Source organism: Colias eurytheme, chromosome 1, assembly GCF_061535395.1.
Source record: "Colias eurytheme isolate Ceu_HAF_F1 chromosome 1, ilColEury1 Martin Lab GWU primary, whole genome shotgun sequence".
NCBI lineage: Eukaryota > Metazoa > Arthropoda > Insecta > Lepidoptera > Pieridae > Colias > Colias eurytheme.
The window spans coordinates 8,080,346-8,094,525 of record NC_142980.1 but is presented as its reverse complement, the minus strand read 5'-3'; the positions used below and the strand labels follow the sequence as shown (position 1 = coordinate 8,094,525).

Sequence of the window (14,180 nt, the reverse complement as noted above, 5' to 3'; positions counted from 1 at the left end):
GAATCTCAAAATGTGTTGGTAAGCGCATAACTCGAGAACGGCTGAACCGATTTCGATAATTCTTTTTTTTTATTATATTCCTTGAAGTACGAGGATGGTTTTTATGTAGAGAAAACGTAAATATGTACCACGGGCGAAGCCGGGGCGGACCGCTAGTAATAAATAAAAATGACAATCCATGTCGGTGCGCGAGCGATTGCTATTATAAATTAACAGGCATAGACATAATCCTCCCCCCGGTGAAAAGCGTAGATTTTCAAGCTTGAAGGTCTTCAGAAGTGGGCAGAGGACACAGTCGAACCAAAGGTCTTCGAACGCAGCCTCTTGTAGTTTCGACGTCCGCAACTCGACAAACGCGCCAACAAAGTGGTGGAGAATTATCCTCTTGAAGCAGTACGAGGTCTCCGACGTTTATTTTTTATTTGTCAACCTTCCATTTGGTTCGTAGTTGCATTTCTGAGATATACTCTTTCTGCCATCTCTTCCAGAAGTGTTGGCGAATTTGTTCAAGTCTGCCATATCTATCCAGGGAGCTCTCTTTAGCGTTATCCAACGAAGGAGCCGGCAGTGCATTCAATGGTCTTCCGATTAAGAAGTGCCCTGGGGACAAGGAAAGGAAGTCATTGGGGGAAGATGACATGGGACACAGAGGACGGCTATTGAGAATGGCCTCCACTTGAGCAAACAATGTCGAAAGTTCCTCAAATGTGAGATGAGTATTGCCCATGACTCGCTTTATATGATGTTTAGCGGACTTAACACCGGCCTCCCATATTCCACCAAAGTGAGGAGCGTAAGCGGGGAGTATTGCTGCTGCTCAAATATTGTTTAATCATTATTTGAGCAGAAGCAATACTTTGGACGAAATCGTTCTCAATGTCGTCTCTTTCATCAATCTCAGAATCTATATTTTCAGAATTAAGAACCTCAATCTCAGTCTGCAACACATCAAACTTTGTTGACAATGCTTCAAATTTGCTAAGTTTCAATTAAAATTCAGCCATTAATAGTTCATCCATTGAAGTGGACTCGCTAATTCTGTCCAAATAATTTTTAAATTTTGTAATTTGGCCCTTAATAGCAGACCTTTTTGAATATAAATCTCTTAATAACTTTGGATTAGGTTCCGTAGATATTTTGTAAAATAGTTTAATTGAATATTGTTATGAAATTAAAATTTAATTGTATGTAATTATTTTAAAATTATGTAATTATTTTTCGATTAATTAATTATTTAAATGCACGTCAACAAGCTTGATAAAATTATGGAAGAAATAAAATGCTTATCTCACGCTCCTCGCCTGGTGGAACCTGCCGCTGGTAGCCGGGCTGCTGCTTACACGCAGCTGCTTCGCAGAAGATCGTGTAAGCGATATTAAGTTGCCTGAGAAGACGGCTCCTGAAATTATTCGGCGAAGTCGAGTTTATAAGCAAGAATGGGCTATGATATTCGAGATTGTTGTAAACAAAAAATTAATTTAATTTGGAACAAATAAATTACGATTTACATGCCAGTCCCGCAAGGGAATCTGGCGTAAAGAAATGAGAATAGGTATTGATAAACCAATATTACTATAATTTAAATTGTTTAACACAAATGGAAGCGAAATTATAGGTAATTTTTGGTTATTTTTGAACGTGAATTTTATGTTATAAGGTTAGGTTTAGGAATGTGTTATTGGAGTTGAGGATTTGCACTTAACTTAATGAGCTGCACTCCGGCACGATACTTTAGCTGTATCGTTGTTCAGACAAGCAGGTTATCCTTTTCGACAGGAATCAGTCCCAAATTGAAGTCGTCAATTCCAGAAACAATGTTGCGTAGATATGTAGATAATTTATCGCAATTAACTCGTATTTTGCGGTGAAATCCGTTTTAGTTCTGTCACGGTCGCCAAATTGTTCCCGCTTTAGGCATGGGAACTGGAATTTCTTTAGGGAAACTCAATATTCCTTGTATAAAGATTTTATTTTCAACACCAACGCCCCATTTGTACAAAGGTTTCTTTAATGAGTAAAAAAATACATTCTACCCGGCCAATAAATCCATACTAATATTATACATGCGAAAGTAACTCTGTCTGTCTGTCTGTTACTCAATCACGCCAAAACTACTGAATCAATTTTCATGAAATTTGGTATGGAGATATTTTGATACCCGAGAAAGGACATAGGCTACTTTTTACCCCGGGAAATAGGATAGGTTTTATCCCGGAAATCCCACGGGAACTATGCGGGTTTTTCTTAGACTGCGCGGGCGAAGCCGCGGGCGGAAACCTAGTAATAAATAAAAATGACAATCCATGTCAGTGCGCGCGCGATTGCTATTATAAATTAACAGGCGTAGACACAGGCACACTAACCAGCGACCAGCTTTAGCTTATTTACGTAGTAACACGCTTTTTACAACAATGATAAAATCTATACTAATATTATAAAGCTGCAGAGTTTGTTTGTTTGTTTGTTTGTTTGAACGCGCTAATCTCGGTTCGATTTGAAAAATTCTTTCGGTGTTTGATAGCTCATTTATTGAGGAAGGTTATAGGCTATTATATATCATCACGTTAAGACCAACAGGAGTGGAGCCACGGGGTTGAAACCGCGTGGAACAGCTAGTATATAATAAAAACAAACAAACGTGAAATAAAATTCTTCTCCTCAATAATCGGTAGAATGTTTTCAGCATAGGGTAATATTTCATCTTTCCGTATATTTGTATTGATGGTTCCATGTTACCTTCTATCAACTTTACAGGTACAACACTGTCTCCTGAAAAGTACCTACGGAGAAATTTTCACCCACATACCAACTTGTATTAAGTAACTTCTGTGTATAAGGGTCAAATGCTTTATTGGGGAGACGTGGTACGTTGACGTACGACAAAGTAAATTTTTCCATTGTCGTACAATCCAGATTTCATACTTTTTTCGTAAACCCAAGCTGGGCTTGCCTGTGGTAACATTTCAACATGTGTACCTTTCTTGGTATCCTATCATACAATTTGTCTTCTACCAAAGGTTTTCCAATTCGTGTTATGATTGCTGAAGGCTTGTTTTCACCAAAAGCTGCTTGTTTTCTCAGTTCTTTGGACCCTTTAAACGGATCTTGTTTTGCCATACGAACGATGCTTCGGTCATCTCGAGGATTTTTTTTTCTCTGTTGAAGTACACATGGAACATTCGAAGTAGTTGGATACGTAGCAAAATGCTTTACAGCGTGGAAAAGTAGTATGTATAAGTCAAAACTGTACATTGAATGTACATTCCATACAAAACGAGGGTAATCTAAAGTGACACACATTCCGCATTGCGAGGGACTACAATGATTCCTTTGGAAGTAAAGGTAAATAAATTCAACTTATTTTCAAGATATGCTGAACCTGAAAGATTTTATACATTATAAGTATATGAAAAACATTTTTATTTTTGCAGGTCCTTTGAACGCTAAATTTCTTGGCAACGGGATCCTACAGAATATAGTGGGTAAACCAATATTTGTCACAGGGAACAGTAAGTCGTTGTACCTATACGGCAAGTTGTAGAGGCACTCTACTCATACAGTTTTAACTACATGATACGGAATACCTATTTAATTTCCTCAAACACCACACGAGAGGATAAGAATAAGGCAAGATTTAAATACCATTTAAGATGAATTTCTCCTCTTTGCTTTTCTGGATTTCAAAGAAAATTTCATTTTCTTGGTGTTATTGTCTGAATTGACTACACGCATAGAGCCATTATCAAGACAGATATCAACGAACATCAATATTTTAATAAGAAAGGATATTGGAAAGGATACGACTCCTTAAATGTTCAAATGGTATGCTTTGCAACAGTTGAATTAATTTTATTTATTTATTCATATGACAAATTATAAATATAATTCTATTGTTAAAATATATATTGATATTTTTTTAAATATACCCTCATTTGTTATTTAGATGAAACATTTTTTTATAAGATGATTTCAATATCATGAATTAATAAAAAACAACCTCTGCCTGCTGCAATTAATAGTAATTAATTAATTAACAACTAATTTATTTTTAATTTAAATATTTTTTGACAATTTCTATACTTCGGTATAATAGAAATTGTCAGTAAAATTATGAAAATAGGGAGTAGATCCAAGGCAAGCAGTTCTTTCGAGATTCGAAGATTACGCAAATAGAGATGCCAGAAATCAAGCGTATTTTATTATGTTAGAAGTATTAAAAAAAATTGACAGTGCGGCTACATTAAAAACCTTAAAAAATAAGTTATAAGAGCCGCATATGACTGTAATTTTCTCTATTTCTATAGTAGAATTTAGCCCATTCTCTTCGTACTATGGTCAACTGACATATTACTCTATGGTCAACTGACAGCTGGAAGGCCAACCGTCGGACAATCTGTAGCAATGTTGGAATGGTTGCCATGTCGGTTCCAATATGGTTGGCACCAACCAAATCGGAGCGTCTGTAATGCTCTTAGCTACGTCTCCGCGACTGTATCACGTGACGGCAGCCATATTTACAATCCTGTCAGACGTTGAGCATCATTCTGACAGTGGCGCCGCAGTTACCAGTTCAAACTTGTATCTCGTCTTCAAAAGTTTATTTTACAGGTGTTTTTTTCCTATTTTTTGGTGAGTTATTTGTTGTTATTTGTAATTATTTGTATTTAAATCGATAAACTACGCTAGTATCCAGTGATTTCGATTAAGTTTATTGAAATCATTCTAGTTATTTTATGGAATTATGATTTTTATTTGTTTTTCGGTGAATTGGGACAAAATGACATACATACAAATTGGACAAAACGACATAGTGTGCCATTTTGTCCATAGTGTTTCTGTTAACATAATTTTGATGATTTATTTTTTAGGTGTACCAAGTATTGATTTATTTAAAAAGACAGATTAAAAGAAAAATTTGTAATGAGGATGAAATAAATATTTCTGCTTCTAAAAACGCTCAGAGAAAAGAATCAGGGAAGAAATTGAGAGCATCGAGGCAGCGTAGAACTGCTCCGAAATATGATAGCTCAGGAAGCGAAGATTTCTCATGCGAGGCCAATGACGACGATAGTGACTGCGCTTGCATTTATTGCAATGACCTCTTTTCCAATTCTAAGCCCGGCGAAGGTTGGTTACGATGTATAACTTGTTACTTTTGGGCTCATGCGTCATGTGCTGGTGTCCCAAAGAAGACCAAAGGATTTATTTGTGAACTTTGCTCTTAAAAATTTGTATGTCATTATGTCCTTATCTTATATGTCATTTTGTCCATACTATATGGACAAAATGGTTTTTGTTATTAGTTATATTTTTTATTATTATATATTTTATTATAGATCCTACTTAATTAATAGACTGTGTTACTGATAGTCAATGAACCTAAGATGAATATAAACGATTGAGACTGATTATAATGCCATTAAGTAAATAAATATGATTGGAAAACAAAACACCCTGTCATTTTGTCCGTACTTCCCCTAATATTACGAAGTAACTACCCAAACTATCTTCTTGTTTAATAATGATTTACATAATATAATATATATATATATATGTAGGAGTATAACTGGCTGGTAGAAGTATTACTGGCTGATGAGAATTACATCGGAACGAGATTTGACAACTGTCGATATGGCGGAGCGTCGCGTCGATGGTCAGCGGCAGACGTTGCTTGGTTACAAACGAAGAACGGCTAGAGCTTAGGCTAGAGCACCACGTTTGCGACGAATCGCTATTGTTCCGAGTAATCTTGTGCATTGTTGTATCGAAACTAATTAAAAGCGATTGATCAAGTGATTCCCTAATTACTAGCGCATAGATTTGTGCGATTACTTAACATTTGTTTGTAACATTGATGATTCATTTGTTTCCACCAACATTATAATTTACTGAAGATATGGGTGATTCTGATGATTATGGCCATCCGCCCATATATATTTAATTATAGTTATATTTATTTGTGATTAAATAATAGTTTTCAATAATATTTCTATAAATTTAAGACGTAGACGTACGAGGGCATCACCTTTTCAAGTGGAAGCCCTAATCGACCATATTGAAGTACAGCTCTTTTTGGTCACTCGCCGTTTTAGCGGTCCACGAGGCCGACAAACCCATAGGTTTACCCAACCTCATAAGGCTGCTTGGACTGAACTTCCTCCCTGCAGTATGGAGCTATTAAGACACCGGACTTAAGGAAAAAAGTAAGCTGCCGTATCCGTTTGAAATTAATATTGTATGGTTGGTTATTCGGAAGAAATAACTATAGATGTCCTCATATGAAAATGATGAAAAACTAACGAGCGAAATAATATTTCAAACATCTGCTAGTCGTATTGGGGCGGTTCGTCATTACTCGCTAGTCAAAATAAATCCTTTTGCACACTCTACTGTAAATATTAAAAATAATAATGAAATCATTCCTGGTATCAATCAACATAAATTTCTAGGTGTAATACTAGATGATAAATTTGAAATTTGATAAGCATATTAATTACATATTATGTATGTCAGAATGCTTTGAGGGGCATAAATAGGTATATTAAGAAGCTTAGCAGGAACTTTTTGGGGATCTAATCCAAAAACATTGAGTATGCTATATAAAAGTATAGTCAGAAGTCATTTTGATTATAGCTCTTTAACTTATATGAATGTAAGTAATACATTATTAAGAAAATTGGATGTGATACAAAATATGGGTCTCAGAATAATTAGTGGAGCCATGCGCACCACTCCTATTAATTCTATGGAAATTGAGAATTGCATACCTCCATTGTGTCTTCGACGATTACAGCTGGCTGAGAGATTTTGTTTAAAGGTGTTATCTTGTAATAATACTATTGTTCTAAATAATATCATTCATCCAATCGAAATTCTACAGTCAGCTGGTACTCTCAACATCACGGCTAATACAATTATCTCAGGTAATTTGCCTGAAATTATAATATGTGATAGTGAATTATGTAAAAAATCTACCAAAAGATATGCACATTAGCAACAAATGGCCAATTTACAAATTCCCTTATGATACATTACTTAATTTTCTAGATATAAAGTGTGATTTAGATTCTGTTAATAACAAGTTTGAATTCAGACAATATATATCCAATAAAACTGATTTAAATAATATTGTATACTAGCGCCCGCAAGCGACCGAGCCGCGCGGCCGAGGGGCGTGGCCTGCTCGCGACTTTGGCAGCGCCGCCAGGCCGCTCCGGGAGCAGTACGGTCGCGCTGCTGGCGACGTTTACCGATGAAAACGACGAGTTTTTAGTTGAATTAATTGCTAAAAATCCACCACTTTACGATCCTCGACTCAAAACCTATAAGGATAATATTATGATACAATAAATCGATTTTATTCCTCTTTGATGATAGTAAGACCAACATTATTTGATCGTCCTCTTCTTCGTCCTCTATCAGTCTCTTCACGAGTTCTCGCTTTCGTATATTTGACTATTATTTTGACTGAGTGCTGTTTGACTACTGCGCGTGGCAGTCGCTGCCCGGGTCGCGGACGCTGTTAACTGCGGAGCGTGTAATAAGATAATAAGAATAAATCAACATCATATTAAATGCTCTATATGTTCACAAAACTTTCACTCGATATGCGCTAATATAACAGACTTCAAAAAAATATCCGAAAACATTAAACTGAACTGGTTATGCTCACTTTGTGATGCCAAACAATCAAACAAGATTCAACCTTGACGAAAGACTCCAACTATACACTAAGTAATATCAACACCCCCCTGACTTGCTTAACTGATGTCTCAAAAGACGTGTCAATCAGTGCTATCGTTCACGAGATGAGATTAATCAGAGAAACCGTTGGAGAAATTAAATCCCAAATGATGTGAGGTGAAATGTAACCAACGTCTTGATGAGTACGACACTAAGTTGGATTGTCAAGAAAAACGAATTCTCGCGTTAGAATATGCAATCACTGAATTTAAAGATCGCTTGAATACTAACGCACAATCTCAGCTCCGCAATGAAGTAGAAATTGTAGGCGTTCCAGAAACCCCGAATGAAAACCCCGCACATACATTCCGCGTTATCTCCCAAAAACTAGGTATTCCTATAGAAGAATCTGACTTAGATTTCATCATCCGCGTGGGCTCCCTGCGGAAGTACTCACAAAATATTGACAACACCGAAGACAACTCACAACAGCCATCTCGACCTTTAATAGCCCGATTTTTGAGTCGTAATAAACGGGATGAATTTTTAAAAGTTGGTAAAATGAAGCAGCGCTCCATTAACGCTGAAGACATGGGACTTGGTTCAATAGCACACAAAAATCCAGATATTTATTTCAATGAACGGCTCACACAGGAAAACAGACATTTATTTCGTACCGCTCGGCAATAAACAAAGGCATGTATGTGGCTACAAGTACTGTTGGATTAAAAACGGCGTGGTTTACATACGTAAACAAGAAGGAAACCAAGCAATCGCCATCAAGAAACAAGAAGATCTTCACCGGCTGCACAACTCGTTTAATAACAATCAAACAATCTCGTAAGCTCACTCGCATATCATATTTTTTTCTTTGGTATAAAATTTTTAAATATTATAATATTTTCTGTCTAGAAATTCGCACAACATTTGAAATAGTACTTTTCTCCCTATTAAGTATTATATTCTGTCATAAACATATTTTTTATTTAATTTACTGTAAATTGATTAATTGTATTAATATAACTAAGATAAATTCTAAGGTAAATAAATTGTTAAACTCAACAATAAGCTTGTATATAAAAAGAACGATAACTATTATTACAACCACTCTTTGTTTAAAGACTTTACATATTGTCTGTGCGAACCAAAAGTCAAAACGCACGCTATATAGAATATATATTTTGTTTTTAACTTCTTTATATGAGAATGTAACTGTTTTTATTTTTAGTTTTAATACAACTACTCTTTGTTTAAAGACCTCACATATCAGTGCGAACCAAAAGTCAAAACGCACCTTATATATTATACATATTTTGTTTTTAACTTCGTTATATGAGAATGTAATTGATTTTATTTTTAATTTTAATACAACTACTCTTTGTTTAAAAACTTCACATATCTATGCGAACCAAACGTCAAAACGCACGATATATAAAATATTTATTAAAGTGAAACTTTTATTACATCGTCTCAAACTTTTTGGTCTGTGTAGCGCATGTCGCGTGACGGTCGGCTGCCGAGTAGGTATAAAGCAGTGTTCGGAACCGTTCGAACAGTTTCACTTTTACCGTGGTTTCATAAAACCACACAACATTTTATAAATATGTTTTTATTTTATTTCAATGATAAAAATTAATCTAAGTGTTTCTTATGTGAATTTTAAAATAATATCATACATACACATAAATTGCCCATAGACTGATATTAATGAACTATGTAAAATATTACATACTTTTTATGATATATAATATAAATGATGTAATTCATGACTCATTCTAAGTTGTTGTTCCTTGATGAATACTGTTTTGTAAATAATAAGGTGTTATTGCTATTACTTATACAAAGGTACTAAATGGGATCGTTTGAATAATTAAGTAATATACTTAACATATTATGTATCAAGCACCCTGATGACACTTAAATTAGTATATATTTAATTTCAATATTGTTTCAGGTCATAGAAGCATAGAGACAGCACGGAGGATTGAAAAAATTGGATCAATACAAAAAAGGGCACCTAAAAAGCCACTGTCACTACAAAAGCAAGTTTCAGATGATATTATCAACACGGATCTTTTTGAGAAGTGTAGATTAAGTTTTACTACACAATCTCCACCACTCCCATCTCAAGAAGTAATAGAAATAAATGCTAACAATATGACTACTGGCCAGAATGAGAAAGTTTGTGAAAAAAGCAATGAGACGGGAGATAACACTAATATGTTGCACCTGACGTAATAAGATGTGTTGATAATTATACAGAAGATAAATTGGTGGTGCATAAGGTGAAGTTGGAAGAGCTTCAGCTGCGGCAGAAGTTGATGGGGGAACAAAATAATAAAAGGAAAGAAATGCTTTCTAAAGCGCTGGCTGACAGGTAATTGGATTTTTAAACTGTCTGTTGACGAACGTTGGGACATGGTGAAAAAGTGTAACATATGTTTTAAGTGCTCAGACGGGAAACATCGCAAGCAAACATGTCGTAAGCCATCATGTAAGTAAGTACTGTAAGAAATGGCATCATTCACTATTGCATATTCATGATTTCAATAAAAAGGAAGAGCGAGATAGCAATATCGCCTCGCAAAGTAGTACAACGACAACGGCTAATACTGCGTCATCAGTGTGTGCAACGATAACACCACGTGCTTATTTAAAAATAATTGAAGTGGATGTGTTTCTGCCGATAGGATACGAAACGATAATGGCTCTTATGGACGAAGGTTCAACAGTAATTTTATTAGACTCATCCGTGGCGGTGGAAACATAGCGAAAAAAGACTCGCAAGTGATTAACTTAACAGTGAAAGGTGTTAATTAATAGACTTAGAGTAGATAATTTTTGAAACAAAAAAAAATCGCAGTCGGATGAAACCCATTAGAAAAGGAGGGGAATATGATAAAAATGTAAGGAAAAATAAATTACGGTCAATATGAGTCCGGGAAGTGGGAGGGGGGCGCTTTTAAGAGAAAAAAATGGTCTCTCTCTATTTCCGACAAAACTACAAGTCCTACGGAAAAAAGTTCAATGGCAAAGTTGTAGGTAATAAAAGGATCTACAACTTTTGTAGTAACAATTTTTTCACATAACCTAAAAATTTAGGTGAAAAATTCAAAAAACCAAGTTTTTGGTCTTTTATTTTTATCTACTTCAAAATTTATTGTTTTTCTACGAAATTTGGTGGAAACTTACTTTATTATGTCCCAAATACACTGTAATTTATTTGATTGAAAATATTTATTTTTTCGCCTTATTTTGAATTAATAACAAAAAAACAACCTAATTTTCAATCGAAAAGTCACCCGTCAAAATATCAGCTTTTTCCAAAAACTTGGGGTGCCTTTTATTCAATGAAATCTCTACTTTCATATGGTGTAAAAAAAATAAACACCACCATAGTAAATGTTCTCAGGAAATGCATACAAACAGTGTGAAAATTAGCTTTTACTAAATCAGGCACACTTCTCGAACTACCTGAAATGTTTTTATCGACATCATTTTGCTTTTGAATATGCTGTAAAATATTAAACTTAGAACAGATAACTATTTTTCTTTTGAAATATTACCGAAAAGCCGATACAAGAGAAGATATAGAGTTCGAGAAGAAGGCAGGTTTTGAATTGCGTGGGTGGGCTTCAAACAAACCCTATCTCCTTCGAGAAATGCAGAATGAAAAGGAAAATAAAAGTGAAGTCGAATTAGGTGAAAATGAAGAGAAAACATTAGGCTTACGTTGGTTAACAGAAAGTGATAGTATTGCCTTTCGTGCTAATTTACGCAATACATCACAAGAAATACTGCAAGGCATAAAAATACCTACGAAGAGAGAGATTACGAGTGCTGTTATGTCTACATTTGTTCCACTAGGGCTCGTGTCGCCTGTTTTAATACAAGGAAAGAAGTTAATACAAAGTATATGGAGAAGCGGTGTTGGATGGGATAATCAAATTGAGCCAAGAGATTATCAAACGTGGTTGACATACTTAAACATTATGAAGTTATTGCAAGTTCTACGCTTGAACCGATGTATAGCACCTTATAACACCGAGGGGGAGCTACACGTGTTCACAGATGCGAGTGAAACTGCATACGCCGCTGCTGTATATTGGCGTACCGAGAATAATAGAGGTGAATATAACGTGAGCCTCATAGCATCGAAAGCACGTGTAGCACCTTTGAAACCCATATCGATGCCGAGATTAGAATTACAAGCGGCTCTCCTTGGTAGTAGGCTAGCACATACTATTGAAAATGAACTTGACTTGCAAGTAACAAATAAAACATACTGGACCGATTCCAGTATTGTGTTGTCTTGGATCAAATGTGACCCTAGAACTTTCAAAACATTCGTCGCGCATAGACTCGCCGAAATTGAGGAACTTACAAAACCTCAAGATTGGCGATGGATACCATCAGCACACAACCCAGCTGATGATGCAACGAGAGATGTGCCGGATGATTTCAACCACAGTCATCGGTGGTTTACGGGTCCATTGTTTCTTAAACAAAACGCATCTCAATGGCCTGCGCCGCGAACTTTCAAGAAAGAGAGAAAGAGACTTTCAATCAAATAAATTACAGTGTATTTGGGACATAATAAAGTAAGTTTCCACCAAATTTCGTAGAAAAACAATAAATTTTGAAGTAGATAAAAATAAAAAACCAAAAACTTAGTTTTTTGAATTTTTCACCTAAATTTTGAGGTTATGTGAAAAAATTGTTAATACAAAAGTTGTAGATCCTTTTATTACCTACAACTTTTCCATTGAACTTTTTTCCGTAGGACTTGTAGTTTTGTCGGAAATCGAGAGAGACCATTTTTTTCTCTTAAAAGCTCCCCCCTCCCACTTCCCGAACTCGGATTGACCGTAATTTATTTTTCCTTACATTTTTATCATACTCCCCTCCTTTTCTAATGGGTTTCATCCGACTGCGATTTTTTTTTGTTTCAAAAATTATCTACTCTAGTCTAAACACGGAGCTTTCCCGTTCACATGCACTCGGGTCGACTATTTCGGCCCCATGACTATAACGTTTGCAAGACGACATGAAAAGCGATGGGGGGCCCTTTTTACGTGTCTCACAACGAGAGCGCTATCTACATATTGAGTTGGTTCCAACCCTATCAACCGACTCAATTATAATGGCGCTACGTAGATTTGCGGCTAGACGAGGCATGCCCAAAAATATATATAGCGATAATGGAACGAACTTTGTTGGCGCGAAAAAAGAGATAAAAGAGGCTGTAGAAAATATGAAAATTCAAGGTCTGGCTACAGAAGCAGAAAAGATTGGTGTAACGTGGAAATTCATACCACCAGGTGCGCCTAATATGGGGGGTGCTTGGGAACGCTTAGTGCGATCAGTATAAGTAGCACTTGAAGTAACCATGAAAGAGCGTTATCCGCGAGAAGAAGTTCTTCACACTCTTTTATTAGAAGCCGAACATATAGTTAATTCGAGACCACTTACGCATCTTATAGAAAATCAAGATGAAGAAATGTTAACACCAAATCACTTTCTAATTGGAAGATCGTGTGGTGCATCGAGAATAGGTTAGTTTGAAAATTGGGAGCTTGTCGGCCGAGAAACATGGAAATCAGTTCAACGCTTAGCCGATCACTTCTGGCAAAGGTGGATTCGTGAATATTTGCCTACACTGCTACCACGTAAAATAAGCGGTAAAATGAGCGGAGCTGACCTTAAAGTAAATGATATCGTCATGATCGTTGACGCTAATCTACCACGATGCACATGGCCGAGAGGAAAAATAATCCACGTTTATCCCGGCCCCGATGGTAGAACGAGAACCATCGATGTCGAGACAACGGTTGGCGTGCTGAGACGTCCAACATCTAAAATCGTTTTACTTGTACCTGGATCGCTAAAGACAGATATTGGTGCTATGCACGAGGGGGAGGATGTTAGCGATCGATGTTAGGCGTAACGTCGTTTTTTATGCAAGTAACTAAAAATTGTTAGTGTAGATCACAATAAGTGAGTACAGAGCGACGGTAGTAAACGCGCGCACACATTTAATCAATGTTTCTTTCGATGTAAATACATTATGACAACTTGTTTGCTTTTATTAATATTTAATGTTTTGTGATAATGTTTATTTTATAATGTACATCGTAGAAGTTTTCTTCGTCTTATGTAATAGAGTAAGATCCCAGAGCGATAAGATATAACTTATTTTCTAAAAGATGAAACATTAAGTTCTCAGTAGTGTCTCATGTACTTTGTATACCTGCGTGTTTGTGAAGTTTGCCCAGTGACACCTGGGCAGGTACCAGGTGAGAAAGGTGACTAAAAATAAGAGTTACTTTACTTACATTTAGATGGCTGATTTTTAGATATATTTTATAGAATATCATTCTCAATTGGTATCGCAAGTATCAGACACTTTTCATGGACCAAAACTTTTGTCAGACGCTTTAAAGCTCCACCAAAAATAAATATAAACTTTACTTATTTTTTAATGTCTGATTTTTTAA

The 14,180-nt window shown here is 35.8% G+C and overlaps 1 pseudogene; it reads right to left on the bottom strand.

Annotated features, from left to right (window-relative positions):
- Positions 1-256: 256 nt before the first annotated feature.
- Positions 257-727, bottom strand: LOC149911126 (uncharacterized; annotated as a pseudogene).
- Positions 728-14,180: the final 13,453 nt, after the last annotated feature.